Consider the following 14,644-nt stretch of genomic DNA (forward strand, 5'->3'; position numbering starts at 1 on the left):
GAAGAGAGAATGGTGACTGTCAGGGGCTGGGGTGTCGGGGAAATGGGAAGATATTGGTCAAAGAGTAAATACAAACTTTTACCTATAAGATGAATAAGTTCTAGGGATCTAATGCACAGCATGATAACTATAGTTAATAATAATTAAAATTGCTAAGAGAGTTAAATGTTCTCATCACACAAAAAAGGTAACTGCATCAGGTGATGAATATGTTAATTAGCTTGATTATAGGAATCATTACACAAGGTATACATACAGCAAAACACCATGTTGTATACCTTATATTTATACAATATTTATTTGTTAATCATACTTCAGTAAAGCTGGCAAATAAATTAAATAAAAAGTTATTTAATTCTTCCTATCCATGAGCATGGAATGTTCTTCCACTTGTTTGTGTCCTCTTTTATTTCACTGAGCAGTGGTTGGTAGTTCTCCTTGAAGAGGTTCTTTACATCCCGTGTAAGTTGGGTTCCTAGGTATTTTATTCTCTTTGAAGCAATTGTGAATGGAAGTTCATTCATGATTTGGCTCTCTGTTTGTTACTAGTGTATAAGAATGCTTGTGATTTTTGCACATTGATTTTGTATCCTGAGACTTTGCTGAGGTTGTTTATCAGCTTAAGGAGATTTTGTGCTGAGATGATGGGGTTTTCTAAATATACAATCATGTCATCTGCAAACAGGGACAATTTCACTTCTTCTTTTCCTAACTGAATACCCTTGATTTCTTTCTCTTGCCTGATTGCCCTAGCCAGAACTTCCAACACTATGTTGAATAGGAGTGGTGAGAGAGGGCATCCCTGTCTTGTGCCAGTTTTCAAAGGGAATGCTTCCAGTTTTTGCCTATTCAGTATGATATTGGCTGTGGGTTTGTCATAAATAGCTCTTATTATTTTGAGATACGATCCATCAATACCAAATTTATTGAGAGTTTTTAGCATGAAGAGCTGTTGAATTTTGTCAAAGGCCTTTTCTGCATCTACTGAGATAATTATGTGGTTTTTGTCTTTAGTTCTGTTTATATGCTGGATTTCCATGCTCATGGATAGGAAGAATCAATATCGTGAAAATGGCCATACTGCCCAAGGTAATTTATAGATTCAATGCCATCCTCATTAAGCTACCAATGACTTTCTTCACAGAATTGGAAAAACTGCTTTAAAGTTCATATGGAACCAAAAAAGACCCTGCATTGCCAAGACAATCCTAAGTCAAAAGAACAAAGCTGGAGGCATCACGCTACCTGACTTCAAACTGTACTACAAGGCTACAGTAACCAAAACAGCATGGTACTGGTACCAAAACAGAGATATAGACCAATGGAACAGAGCAGAGCCCTCAGAAATAATACCACACATCTACAGCCATCTGATCTTTGACAAACCTGAGAAAAACAACAAATGGGGAAAGGATTCCCTATTTAATAAATGGTGCTGGGAAAATTGGCTAGCCATAAGTAGAAAGCTGAAACTGGATCCTTTCCTTACTCCTTATACGAAAATTAATTCAAGATGGATTAGAGACTTAAATGTTAGACCTAAAACCATAAAAACCCTAGAAGAAAACCTAGGTAATACCATCCAGGACATAGGCATGGGCAAGGACTTCATGTCTAAAACACCAAAAGCAACGGCAACAAAACCCATAATTGACAAATGGGATCTAATTAAACTAAAGAGCTTCTGCACAGCAAAAGAAACTACCATCAGAGTGAACAGGCAACCTACAGAATGGGAGAAAATTTTTGCAATCTACTCATCTGACAAAGGGCTAATATCCAGAACCTACAAAGAACTCAAATAAATTTACGAGAAAAAAACAAACAACCCCATCAAAAAGTGGGCAAAGGATATGAACAGACATTTCTCAAAAGAAGACATGCATACGGCCAACAGGCACATGAAAAAATGCTCGTCATCACTGGCCAGAGAAATGCAAATCAAAACCACAATGAGATACCATCTCACACCAGTTAACATGGCAATCATTACAAAGTCAGGAAACAACAGGTGCTGGAGAGGATGTGGAGAAATAGGAACACTTTTACACTGTTGGTCGAATTGTAAACTGGTTCAACCATTGTGGAAAACAGTATGGTGATTCCTGAAGGATCTAGAACTAGAAATACCATAGGACCCAGCCATCCCATTACTGGGTATACACCCAAAGGATTATAAATCATGCTGCTATAAAGACACATGCACACGTATGTTCATTGCAGCACTATTCACAATAGCAAAGACTTGGAATCAACCCAAATGTCCATCAGTGACAGACTGGATTAAGAAAATGTGGCACATATACACCATGGAATACTATGCAGCCATAAAAAAGGATGAGTTTGTGTCCTTTAAAGGGACATGGATGCAGCTGGAAACCATCATTCTCAGCAAACTATCGCAAGAACAGAAAACGAAACACCACATGTTCTCACTCATAGGTGGGAAGTGAACAATGAGATCACTTGGACTCTGGAAGGGGAACATCACACACCAGGGCCTATTATGGGGAAGGGGGAGGGGGGAGAGATGGCATTGGGAGTTATACCTGATGTAAATGACGAGTTGATGGGTGCTGACAAGTTGATGGGTGCAGCACACCAACATGGCACAAGTACACATATGTAACAAACCTGCACGTTGTGCACATGTACCCTAGAACTTAAAGTATAATTTTAAAAAAGTTATTTAAAAGAAATTTTATTTTATATATAACATACACAGCTTACCAGTAAAGAAAAACTTCTACAGAGCGAAATTAGAAAAGAAAGAGAGAGAAAAAAATAATTTTAGATGAGTTCTAACAGAGCAATTAAGCCTGGTAATGACTGAGGCTATCAAATACCAAACTACTTGCAGGAGGGGTATTTAAGCATAAGAGGACAAGGTTTTAAAAAAAAAAAAAAAGGTTGAGACAGGAAATAAAGACACAGACTCTGCCAAGGTTGGCTGATAATCGGCCACTCCCCAGTGGGGAGGAACTGTAAGTCTCTCTTAACAATTAACAGTAAAGATGGGGGGCAGATTTTATATATGCATATATGTTAGACAGAGTCTGACTCTATCACCCAGACTGACGTGCAATGGCGCAATCACAGCTCACTGTAGCCTCAACCTCCCCAGGCTCAGGCGATTCTTCCACCTCAGCCTCCAGAGTAGCTGGGACTACAGACGCATGTCACCACACCCAGCAAATTTTTGTAATTTGTGTAGAGTTGGGGTTCCGCCATGTTGCCCAAGCTGGTCTCAAACTCCTGGGCTCGAGCCATCCGCCAGCCTCTGCATCCTAAAGTGCTGGGATTACAAGTATGAGCCACTATGCCCAGGTGATTTTATCTTTTTCTTATTTTTTTATTGTGGCAGGAACACATTACATAAAATTTACCACATTAACCATTTCTAACAGTACAGTTTAGTAGCATTAGTCACATCATTGTGTAGCCCATATCCACAACTTTTTCATCTTGCAAAACTGAAATTCTATACTTAAACAATTCCCTATTGTCCCTGGCAACCACCTCCCTCCAGCCCCTGGCAACCACCAATCTTTCTGTTTCTATCAATTTGACTGCTCTAGGTAACTTGTATAAGTGGAATAATATGGTATGTGTCTTTTTGTGACTGGCCTATCTCACTGATCACAATGTCCTCAAGGTTCATCTATGTTGTAGCATGTGTCAGAATTTTCTTCCTTTTTAAAGCTGAAATATTTCATTGTAAGCATATGTCACTGCATTGTGTTTATCTTCATCCATGGATGGACACTTGGGTGGCTTCCACTTTTTCTTCCTCGTAATTTTTCTTCCTCATAATTTTGGTTGTGGTTACTTCATCTTGGTCCAATTTGTCATGAAGGTTATAGCTGAATACAGCCCACGGTCTGGAAATATAGTGCTTATGTCTTGTATAAGCTCTCATACAGCTTTATCTTCCCATCTATTTTCAAATATGGGTGGGCTTCATGTCACATAAACAGAAGGAACCTAAAATAGTTGATGGCACAACCTTGGTTTAGAGTTACACACTTCAATTGTCAGACCCTCTTAACGTGAAGTGGCAATAGTAGTAGCATTTATCAATCAGCTATTACTACATAAAATTAACCAAAAAATCTCACTGGAATGTTATAAAGTGAAAGTTGGTAGTCATAGTGGTAGTGTTATAAAAAGTCAGCTATTACTGCCCAAAACAAACAGAAAATTTCAGAGGCCTGCAACAACAATAATCACTTATTTCCTGTTCATGCATCTGCAGGTTGGCTTGGGTTCAGACTGTTTAGGTTGGGCTTAACTGGGCTTCGCTTCAGGCTGAAGTTAGTTTCAGGTCTACTTCATGTTTCTCATCTTCCTGGGACCAACAGACTATGGGTAATGACTCTAGGGATGTTCTTCTCATAGCTTTGGCAGAAGTTCAAAAAGAAGGGCAACAGCCCCAGCACATCATAGGCCTCCCACCAGCTAACATCCAATTGAACTCAGCAAGTCAAATGGCCAAGTCCAAAGTCAAGACATCCGGCTATCTACTCTGCCCACCATGACCCCATGGCAAGGATGGGATTTAAAATATTACTACAATGGAGTGAAGAATTGGGACACAGAGACTTTGTGATAATCTAAATAATTATGACTAATAGAAGCAGGAGGAATAGACAAATGTCAGATATTATTTATTCTACCTTCATCTTCAGAAGTTATTTTGTAACATGAAGTCTCACATTATCCTATTTTACCCTATAAGTTTCCTCAAAATGTTCAGTCTGTGTCTCACATGTACATTACTAACAGGTCTATTATTACACTTGGCACTGTCTTTTTTAAAAGTCACATCCCAAATCTGAAAGAATGTAAGGATGTAAATACCAGGAGAGTAAACCTGTGGACCACTTCGTGCATTTCACAATCCGCCCCATGTCCCAGGAGAGGAGAAATCTCAGTGTGCACATATTATTGTTCCTCTTATTGAAATGCACAAAAGAGACTAGAAGAGTATTTAGATTTGAACTGTCTTCTGGCTGATTGTCCAAGTTAGAGGTTACTGAAGTCTAGGATACATCAGGATATTCCAACACAGGATATTCGCATCAAGAGATTAGAGGAGGGGCACTGTGGTTCACACCTATAATCCCAGCACTTTGGGAGGCCAAGGCAGGAAGATCACTTAAGCCCAGGAGTTTAAGACCAGTCTGGACAACATAGCAAGACCTCATCTCTACAAAAAACAAAAAGTAAATTAGCTGGGCATGGTGGTGTGCACGTGCGATCCCAGCTACTTAGGAGGCTGAGGCAGGAGGATCTCTTGAGCCCAGGAGGTCAAAGCTGAAGTGAGCTGTGATTGCACACTGCACTCCAGCCTGGGTGACAGAACAAGACTATCTTGAAAAAACAAAAAGCAGAGAAAAACTGGGGACAAAAGAAGAACATACACCTCACAGTGAAATCCAAATGAATCCTTGGCATTTCCAGAGAACTCTGTGGTTTACTTCTGTGCTCCCTTTCCTCCATCAGGGAGGAAAACTTTCCTAGCAAACAGACTCACAGACAGAGACATACACCCTTCAGGCTAACACCAGGAAAACTGCAAAGACAAGACTTTGTTGACACCAGAGGCTGTGATGTAGTGAGCCAAAATCACTGCCTGCTGGGCTGAGACAACAAGGCAGTGTTAAGGGGCTCTATTTAGACAAGGACTTGAGCCCACCAAGAGCAAGAAAAACCTACCACTGTCAGCCAGCCCAGTGGATGCACCCGATTTCCCAAACAACAGTATCCCCCAATGCAGCCCAACAGAAATGTTGATTTAAATTATTCGTGCTAATGCAAGTGCGGGATAAGGCGATGTGATTCTTGGCTTGTTGACAGCAAGCTATGAATGATGTGGTAATGGTATATATATATCCTAGCCTGGATGCCCGAGAAGAAAGGCAGGACTGTGAAATCACAGCAGGATCCTGCCATTTGCTGCCCTGCTGAGTGCGACAGACACACACAGGGCTGTGTCCAGGTCTGTCAGAAGAGGTAGCCAGGCAAGCCCCAGGAGTCCAGAAAAATCCACAAGCTCCTCCCAAAAGATTGTGTGGAGAACACCGGCAGGAAAAAAAAAAAAAAAAAAAAAAATGTCAACTCTTCATATTTTAATTACAAGTGATAAAAAAAAATCACTAGCTACATAAATCAAATTATTTTTGTCAGGCCCAGGGAAGAGTTTAAGAAATGGCCATAATATGCATGTCCTGACTTTGCCATTAACTTCTTGTGTGACCTGGCTTCAGAGTCCCTGTCTTTACAATACAATGGGTGATTCTGAGAAACAAAATAACTTACTTTCATGAAGCCAAAAAGAAAAAAAATTGTACTTTGAGTTTTAGAAAAAATAATGGCTCCAAAATTATGGTCCTTAATCTCAAAAATGGTTATAATAAGAGTATACTTTGAAAAAAAAATAGTTTGGAAACTACGGTACAACTGCCCCCTCCAAATGGCCATCATTTCTATCATGACATCTGAAGTAGTTTACTATAGATAAGGGAATTAATTTTGGATGGAAGACACTATCTTTAAAATCACATCTACTTGGCATATGACAGCATAAATGACATTTTTCTCTTTTTTTCCATCACATGATCCTCTGGCCATAGATCCTCTCCTCAGTGTTACCAAATTATAACATTTGAAGCAATGGAATTATGCAACCAAGGTCTTGATTTCTATTTAAGAAATATAGTCTGATACTAAACCCACTCATAGTCACAACATGAACTTTTAGGCAGCTCAAAATAACACAAGGAGATGTGTCACTCCATCCTAACTCACGTGACGAGAACATCTCGGTAAGACATCCTCTGCTGCATCCCAGCACCCTCCCACTGAGCCAGCACAATGGTGGAACGCGTCTGGTGAACACAGAGAAATCAATGTTGCTCATTCCATTGGTCACATTAGACATCTTCCATGTGGTTCTGCTGTGGGATGGGTTTAGTGGGCATCCCACATGCAGCCTTATGTTTTGGAGGCAGACCCCTGGCCTTCCTATTCTTGGACTTGGTCTGGTGAGGCAAGGAAAATGGCTTTGTCATACAACACAGGAATAACTCACATTCTGTTTTTAAGTTTGACATCCAATCCTCAGCACTTTTTTATTAAGCATGCTTCTTTCCATTCCTTCTGAAACCTTGCAGCTGGTCTCAACCCCAACAGTAATTCAGTAGGTGCAAGACTTGGTAAAGAAATGATCCCTTAAACTTGACTTTTAGAGAAGGGAGAAAAAACATCATGCTGATTTGTAGAGATTTCTTAAACTCTTTAAATGCCATGAAAACCCTCCCTTCCGTTTCCCACACCAAGGGTCCCAGAAAATCTATACAAGAAACATGGCAAAAGCACAGGCTATAGCCCTGGTGTTTTCTTAAAGTGTACATTTAGTCTAGGCATTAGTTGGGGAAAAAAAAAAACTGTATGAAACTGAATCAGATTTTATAGCAAGGTGGTAAAGAGCAAATCCCTTGGGACTGAATTAACTCTGGCAAATTACAGAAGAATAAAAAAAATCAGGTGAGTTGTTTTAAATTTATACCCAAGCAAACAAATTAATTTTGCTGTGATTCCAGACCACTTTTTGCCCTCATCTGAGGGGAAGAAGTAGCTCATTTTGACAGCCCAGGATGTAACAACTGCTGGTCTTTATGCTCTCGATAATTCCTTGAGGTTGCTTTGTTTTTGTTTTTGTTTTTGTTTTTTTAAACTCTAAAAATGTTTGAAATTGAACTACACCCTCATTAGCTGGAAAGCTTAAATTGGTAGCAAGGGCCGACTTCTCTCCTAGAAACATTTTTTTATTCTAGCATCTGACCCGGACTCCTCCCCGCACTGCCAGCCTCATTGGATCCCATAAAGACAGACACCCACAGCTGAATTTGAGTCCAGACACCATATTTTGGGGAATGACTAAAAATACCAGCCCACCTATTTTTAGCATGGAGAATAAACATTATCTGTGTGTTTCTTTGGCTCCCAGGAGATTGTTTTTAGTCACAGAATTGAATACCCCTCCTTCCCGCCATGGATTATTTTTAAAATGTGGGCTCAGAAATAGCCCACATACAGAACAGTGAAGGCCTGACTGCCCTCAAAACTAGAAATATACTGTCCAGAATCAAAGGTGATGCATTAAATATGCCATCAACAGAAGTTAGAGGCCCAGAGAACCAATACGTTTTTATTGAGGACTTGCCACCCTCCAACATCGTGCTAAGATCAACACTTTTGGTTGTAAGAAGCAGTCACTCATAAGCTATCAAATGAACTGGGTGAGAAGTTGTGATGGGAATTACAGGTGAAGAGAGAATGAATTGATAAGATGGACTAGACTGGAAAGACTATTCAGAGAGTGGGGAAGAGCCTTAATTAATTTAGCCAAATGGGGAAATTCAGAAGTTGAAGTTAATTTCTATTTCATTTCTATTGCGATTGCTCTTTAAACTGTTGGGTCACCCCATGTCAAAGATGGCAGTGATATTGGTGATAAAGCATTTATTCCCAGCATAGTCCTTAGAGGGGTCCCTGTCACAGGTCTCAAGTTTGAGAGAGCTTCACTCTGGGCCTCATCCAGCCACAACCTTCCCTAAGGATGAGCTGTCCATGAGGCCAAGGGAATGTGCCATCTGTGAGCCCACGCTTACTTATCCTCTGCTATCAGTAGATTTCTGTCTTCCAAATGTATGCACTGAAGTCCTAACCCCAGTACCTCAGAACATGATCCTCCATAGAAATACGGTCTTTACAGATGTAATCAAGACAAGGTCATTAAGGTGGACCTTAACCCAGTATGACCAGTGTCCTTATAAGAAGGGAAGATGATGCCACAGACTCACACCCAGGGAGGATGCCATGTGAAAGTGAAGTCAGAGATCAGAGTGCTGTGTCTACAAGCCAAAAAACACCAAAGATCACTAGCAAATCACCAGAAGCCAGAAGAGAAGCCCAAGAAGGATTCTTCCTCACAACTATCAGAAGGAACCAACTTTTCTCACACCTCGATCCTGGACATTTAGCCTGCAGAACTGTGAGACGATAAATTTCTGTGGTGTAAGCCACCCAGTTTATGGTACTTTGTCCTAACAGCCTTAGCAAACTAATATAGCCTCCTTGTAGACCACACCTCACTACTAGGGCCATCCGATCCCTTGGGTCCCTTCTAGGAGCTGCTGAAGAATGTGTCTCCAGTTTATGCCCCTCTAAGCCCAAGGGGTGACCAAGGGACAGCTGTTCATGTGGCTTAGATGCACCAGCTTGCACATGAGAGAGGCCTCTGCTGGTACAGGAGGGAGGTGGAGGGAGAAAGAGAGGAACTCCAGGCCTGGACTGAGGTCAGTTCCTCCTCCAACAGAGAATCCAAGGATTGTAAGAATTCTAAATTTGAACCTTGCCTTTTAGGTAAGTAAAGATGATGGTGCATTTATCAAGATAGGAGGCTAAATCGTGTTGTTTTTAATGATTTGTTAGCTTATCTTTTAACTTTTAAATAGTCTCATCTGGGGTACACGGGTATCCTTCTGTTCTCTGGTCTCAGTCTCATTAAGGTTTGGGGAGGGTGGGCCTATTTGTTTCAAACCAAGATGCCACAGCCCATGCTCACAATCTGAAATAAACCTCCACCCAGCATCATCCTCACATTTGGAAATGCAGCCATCACACATTCAAGGCTAAACAAACCCTGTGTCCACCTGCATAATGAAATTTTATTTGCTTTGTGAAAAAAAAACAAAGACATATTAAATACAAAAACCTAAAAATATAAATTCTTTAGCCAAAGTTTCCCACTAGAGCTGATTATTTTTTAAGAACTTGTACGTTCTAAAGGAAAAAAAAAATAAAAGGCTTTGGAAAGGCCCAATTTTGGACAGCAAAGCCACCTGGGTCCACTTAGTTTCATTGAAGCTCAGTGTTTTAGAATTGCATGAATATCAGTCCAAGAACACTTACCCTTCATTTCAGTGGCCCACCCTCAGCTCACTTAGAGACCTGCCCGGCCAAGACAATTAGAAAACTACGTTAGAGGATATCATATAAATGTATATTCACTGATATCATGGCTTGAGATCCTGAAGTTTGGAGAAGATTAAATACAAATCTACACACTTAATGGTGCCAATCAGTTCATAATTTCAGATGCCTGGAACCTGACTTCAGGAGATTTATGACTTCAAGCTTTTCCAAAAGGAAATTCTTAAGAAAAATGTGGATGTAAAGATGGTTAAGCCAAAGGCTAAATCAGGTTGTACAGTGACCCCCAAGGATATGCATTAAAGGAGAATTACACAGCGGCATTAACCTGGCGGCCACAGTAATGGTCTTTTTGCAGGTCACATGTTTAAACAACATCCAGAAACAGGGTTTGTTAAGATGGCAGAGCGGCAGTAACTGAGAATGTTCTGGATACAAAACAGGGAAAACGCAGCTTTATAAAACTGTTTTGGGACTTCCCTGTGAGACCCCAATTAGCGTTTTGACAAGAGGCCTGGCTCCACTGACATGCACATAAAATAATCAAGTTCAAGACAAAATTATTTAAAAATAGTTGCTAAAATTATGTTAAAATTATGTTAAAATAACTTTTTCAATTTTTAATTAAAAAAAAAACTTATTTTCTGCCTTCTTGTTTGACCTACAAATAGTCTGTCCGATTGCCTTGGAAAGCAGGAAATAGTTAATAAAAAAAAAAATCAAGCAGGCCAGTTCATAAAAGTGAGCAACAGACTCCAACACCTCATATTCTCACTGCTTTCCCTTATAAAATAATAGAAAAAGCATCATAAAATCAATATTAACTTGTTTAAGTACCTGTAAAAGAGCTCTCTGGTCATTTGCTCCAACTATAAAATTATCTCATCTTCTCAGTGAACTGCCAATCCTTTGAGAACTATCTACTATGGCTGTCTATTAGTTCTTAACGATATAGCTTTATAACTACTGGCATATCTTTCTTAAGGCTGGAGAGGAGTTTTTTAAAGCAAACATATCAGGTAGAGAAGTGGAAATCTTTCAAAGTTACCAAAAGGTACTCTATGCATTCATGCAAACACACAGTGAAACAGTAATAAAACTTTCACACCTCTTTCCCAAATAAAACACCACTAAGTGTTGTATAGCCAATGCAATCTCTAGAAACTAACCACCCCAAATTTTCTTGCACTTTTCATGATAAACTAAAAATATTAAATCATAGGACCACTCACATGCAATTTCTTTTTTTTTTTTTTTTTTTTTTTTGAGACGGAGTCTCGCTCTGTCACCAGGCTGGAGTGCAGTGGCCGGACCTCAGCTCACTGCAAGCTCCGCCTCCCGGGTTCCCGCCATTCTCCTGCCTCAGCCTCCCGAGTAGCTGGGACCACAGGCGCCCGCCACCTCGCCCGGCTAGTTTTTTGTATTTTTAGTAGAGACGGGGTTTCACCGTATTAGCCAGGATGGTCTCGATCTCCTGACCTCGTGATCCGCCCGTCTCGGCCTCCCAAAGTGCTGGGATTACAGGCTTGAGCCACCGCACCCGGCCACTCACATGCAATTTCTATGTCAAAGAATAATGCATATACATTATTTCCTAGCTTTTCTGTTTTATTTTTCTTCGGAGAAATAACTCTCAATTCCTCTTGACTGGCTTATACTACTAAGATCTTTTTTCCTACTATGTAAAGTCCCTAGATTACTGTTCCCTAATTTTGCAGACACAAGTTAGAAATTTCCACCAGACCTCATGGCCAAGAATGGCTCTGCTTTTCTTAAGAATTAGTCCATTTCTTATATTATGAACATGGTAATTCTTAATGACTAATGATGTTTCTCTCTTTGCCTTGGCCACCAGGCCACATGTTAGTTCCTCTTACCCCACTAGACAATTTTTATACCTTCATTTCTCCTCTTATTATCTTCAATCAATCATTTTATCTCCTAAGTTGCACAATTTTTTGCCTTAATATTTTTATAGAAAAATATAGTCACTTTTTTATCTTAAAACTATCACATAAAATTATTTTAAATTCCGTCCCTTCCCATCAACTTAGAGCAGATGTTTCTAGGAAACCCTTCTACATAACGTGACTCAAGTGTTTCTAAAAATATACCTACCTTTACCTTAACTTCTTCACCCTTATGTTAAACCAGTACTTATAAGCACATATCCCCAAAGTGTAGCTAGATCTCTAGATTGTTAGGACTGGTTACATGCAGTGTATCTCCTTCTTCCGTGTTTCCATTTAGCTACAGTGTTTATTTTATCTTTCCTGGGGCAGGTAAAGCTACTTGACATTGAAGAATGTGCCCACAAAACCATCCCTTGCTGGTTAACAGCTTTGTGATTCCTGGGCAGCTCACGTTGCCTAGAAGGCTGTTATATATGCCATAGATCTTGCTATCAATAGTCAGGACAAGACAGGTTATGCAGCAGTGACAAAAGAGTAAATCTCAGTGGTTTCATACAAAAAGATTATCACTCCACACAAAATACATTTCAAGTTCAAGCAACTTCCCAGGGCAACCATTCTCCATACAGTGCCTCAGTAATCCATGCTGCTTTGGTTTATGAGACAAAGGCATCACAACACAAACGTATATCCATGATCAGAAAGACAGAGGGAGAAACAGGAGAATTGCAGAGTCACTGGAAGCAATATACTTCTCTTATGCTTTTATTAGCCAGAACAAGTCACATGCCCCTCTCTAATTGCAATAGGACTGGGAAACAGACTCCTCTATGCCCAGGGAGGACAGGAGAGTCAGATGTTAGCAAACCCTACTAACATCTGGCTCTCCTGTAGTTTTTTTTAACTACTTAAAAAAAAAAAGAAAAAAGAAAAAGAAAATTCAAGTTGCTAGCTTGTCACAAAGAACTAGAAATAAATTCAAGTTTTTACCAGATGAAATTATTTGAAGTGATTTAATCCAGTAATAAGAATATATTTACACTCTGGTGAGTTTATCCTTCTTCTCCAAAACCACTGCCAACTTCCCACTGACTCAACAAGAGTCCACTCTCTCATCTCCGCAAGTAAGGCCCTTCAAGCTCAGCTTCTCTTTCTAGCTTCATCTTCAAGTACTTACCCAATGAGCATTTTGCTCTAAACATATGAGATAGCTCATGGCTTGTACTAAACTGTACATTTTCCCAAAATATACTTTGAGTTTCCCATTTTAAAACTCTAAAAGTTTATTTAAAGCTTTCACAAAAAGCTTGCTCCCCATTTCAATTACCAACCACAAAACGTATCTATTTAACTTGTAGAAAACAACCAACTTCTTTTTTCTTTAGCTTACCACCACTAATATTTTAAATAATTGCTCAGAACTATTTCCTCCTCAGTATGAGGAGTTAAGATGCTAGGTGGTCTCCTCTAGAGTGAAAAATATAAAATACAAATTTAAAAAAAGCCGAACTGAACAATCTAGACTTTACTTTTTAATTTTCTACTCTAATTTTTAGCATTATAAAAATAACATATACTCGTTTCAAAAATTTAAACCATTGCAGAAATATTTAAAATTAATAGCTCATATTTGTTATTAGCCAGGTAGTGTGCTAAGTGCTTTATGTGAGTCATGTCATTAAATCCTTACAACAATCGTATAAGAAGTATTATTATTTGCATTTTATAGATGAAGAAACTGAAGCATAGGGGAGTTAAATATCTTTTTCACAAAGATAAAAAGTGGTAAAGCTTTTATCTGATCAAGCACCATGCCAGGAATGAAAAGTCTCTTAAAATATCACCCTCTTTAAAATCCTACCCCCAGTTAGAAATTTCAACTTGGGCTTTTAAAGATGGTAAATAAAATACAGCGAACTTTTTCCAATGAGAATATTGACCTATAAAAGAAAGAACTTGCAAGTCCCTGATTCATTCAACTCCTCCCAGAAGCAGAGTTTTTGAGAAGCATTTCTTTTTAAGAAAAGCAGTTTAATTGGTTCATGGTTCTGCAGGGTGTACAGGAAGTGTGGTGCCAGCATCTGCTTCTGGTGAGGGCCTTAGGACACTTCCAATCATAGCGAAAGGCGAAGGGAGAACACATGGTGTCCCATGGTGAGAGTGAGAGCAAGAGAGCTAGGAAGGGCTGTCTCAGACTTTTAAACAACCAGATCTCTCATGAACTAACTGATAACTCTCTCATAACTAACTAACTGAACGAGAGGTCACTCATCACCAAGGGGATGGTACTAAACCATTCATGACGGATCTGCCCCCATGATCCAATCACCTCCCACCATGCCCCACCTCCAACACTGAGAATCACATTTCAACATCAGATTTGGAGGGGACAAACGTACAAATCAGGGAAGGAGAAAGAGCTGAGGAAGGGTAAGGTCTCAGCCTGACCCTTGGAATGGAAGAACCCTATATGCCAAAGGACTGACTGCACTTTCTGATGACTCCCAGACCCATGTTTCAGTCCCACCTCCCCTCAGCTTCACCAGCTTTATTAAGTGATGGCGGTGGACAGCTCCCTGTCTTCAGGAGCTCCCAGTGGTCATCCACACACGCAGGCAAGCATCTGTGCTAGGGCGCATGGCGCTATCACTGGGCTACTTCTATACCTTGCACTGGGAACTGAGTTAGTTCTTGTCAGTTAGTCTCCACTCCAACACAGCAGTTTACAAATA

This window comes from Macaca mulatta, chromosome 10 (assembly GCF_049350105.2).
Source record: "Macaca mulatta isolate MMU2019108-1 chromosome 10, T2T-MMU8v2.0, whole genome shotgun sequence".
Classification (NCBI taxonomy): Eukaryota; Metazoa; Chordata; class Mammalia; order Primates; family Cercopithecidae; genus Macaca; species Macaca mulatta.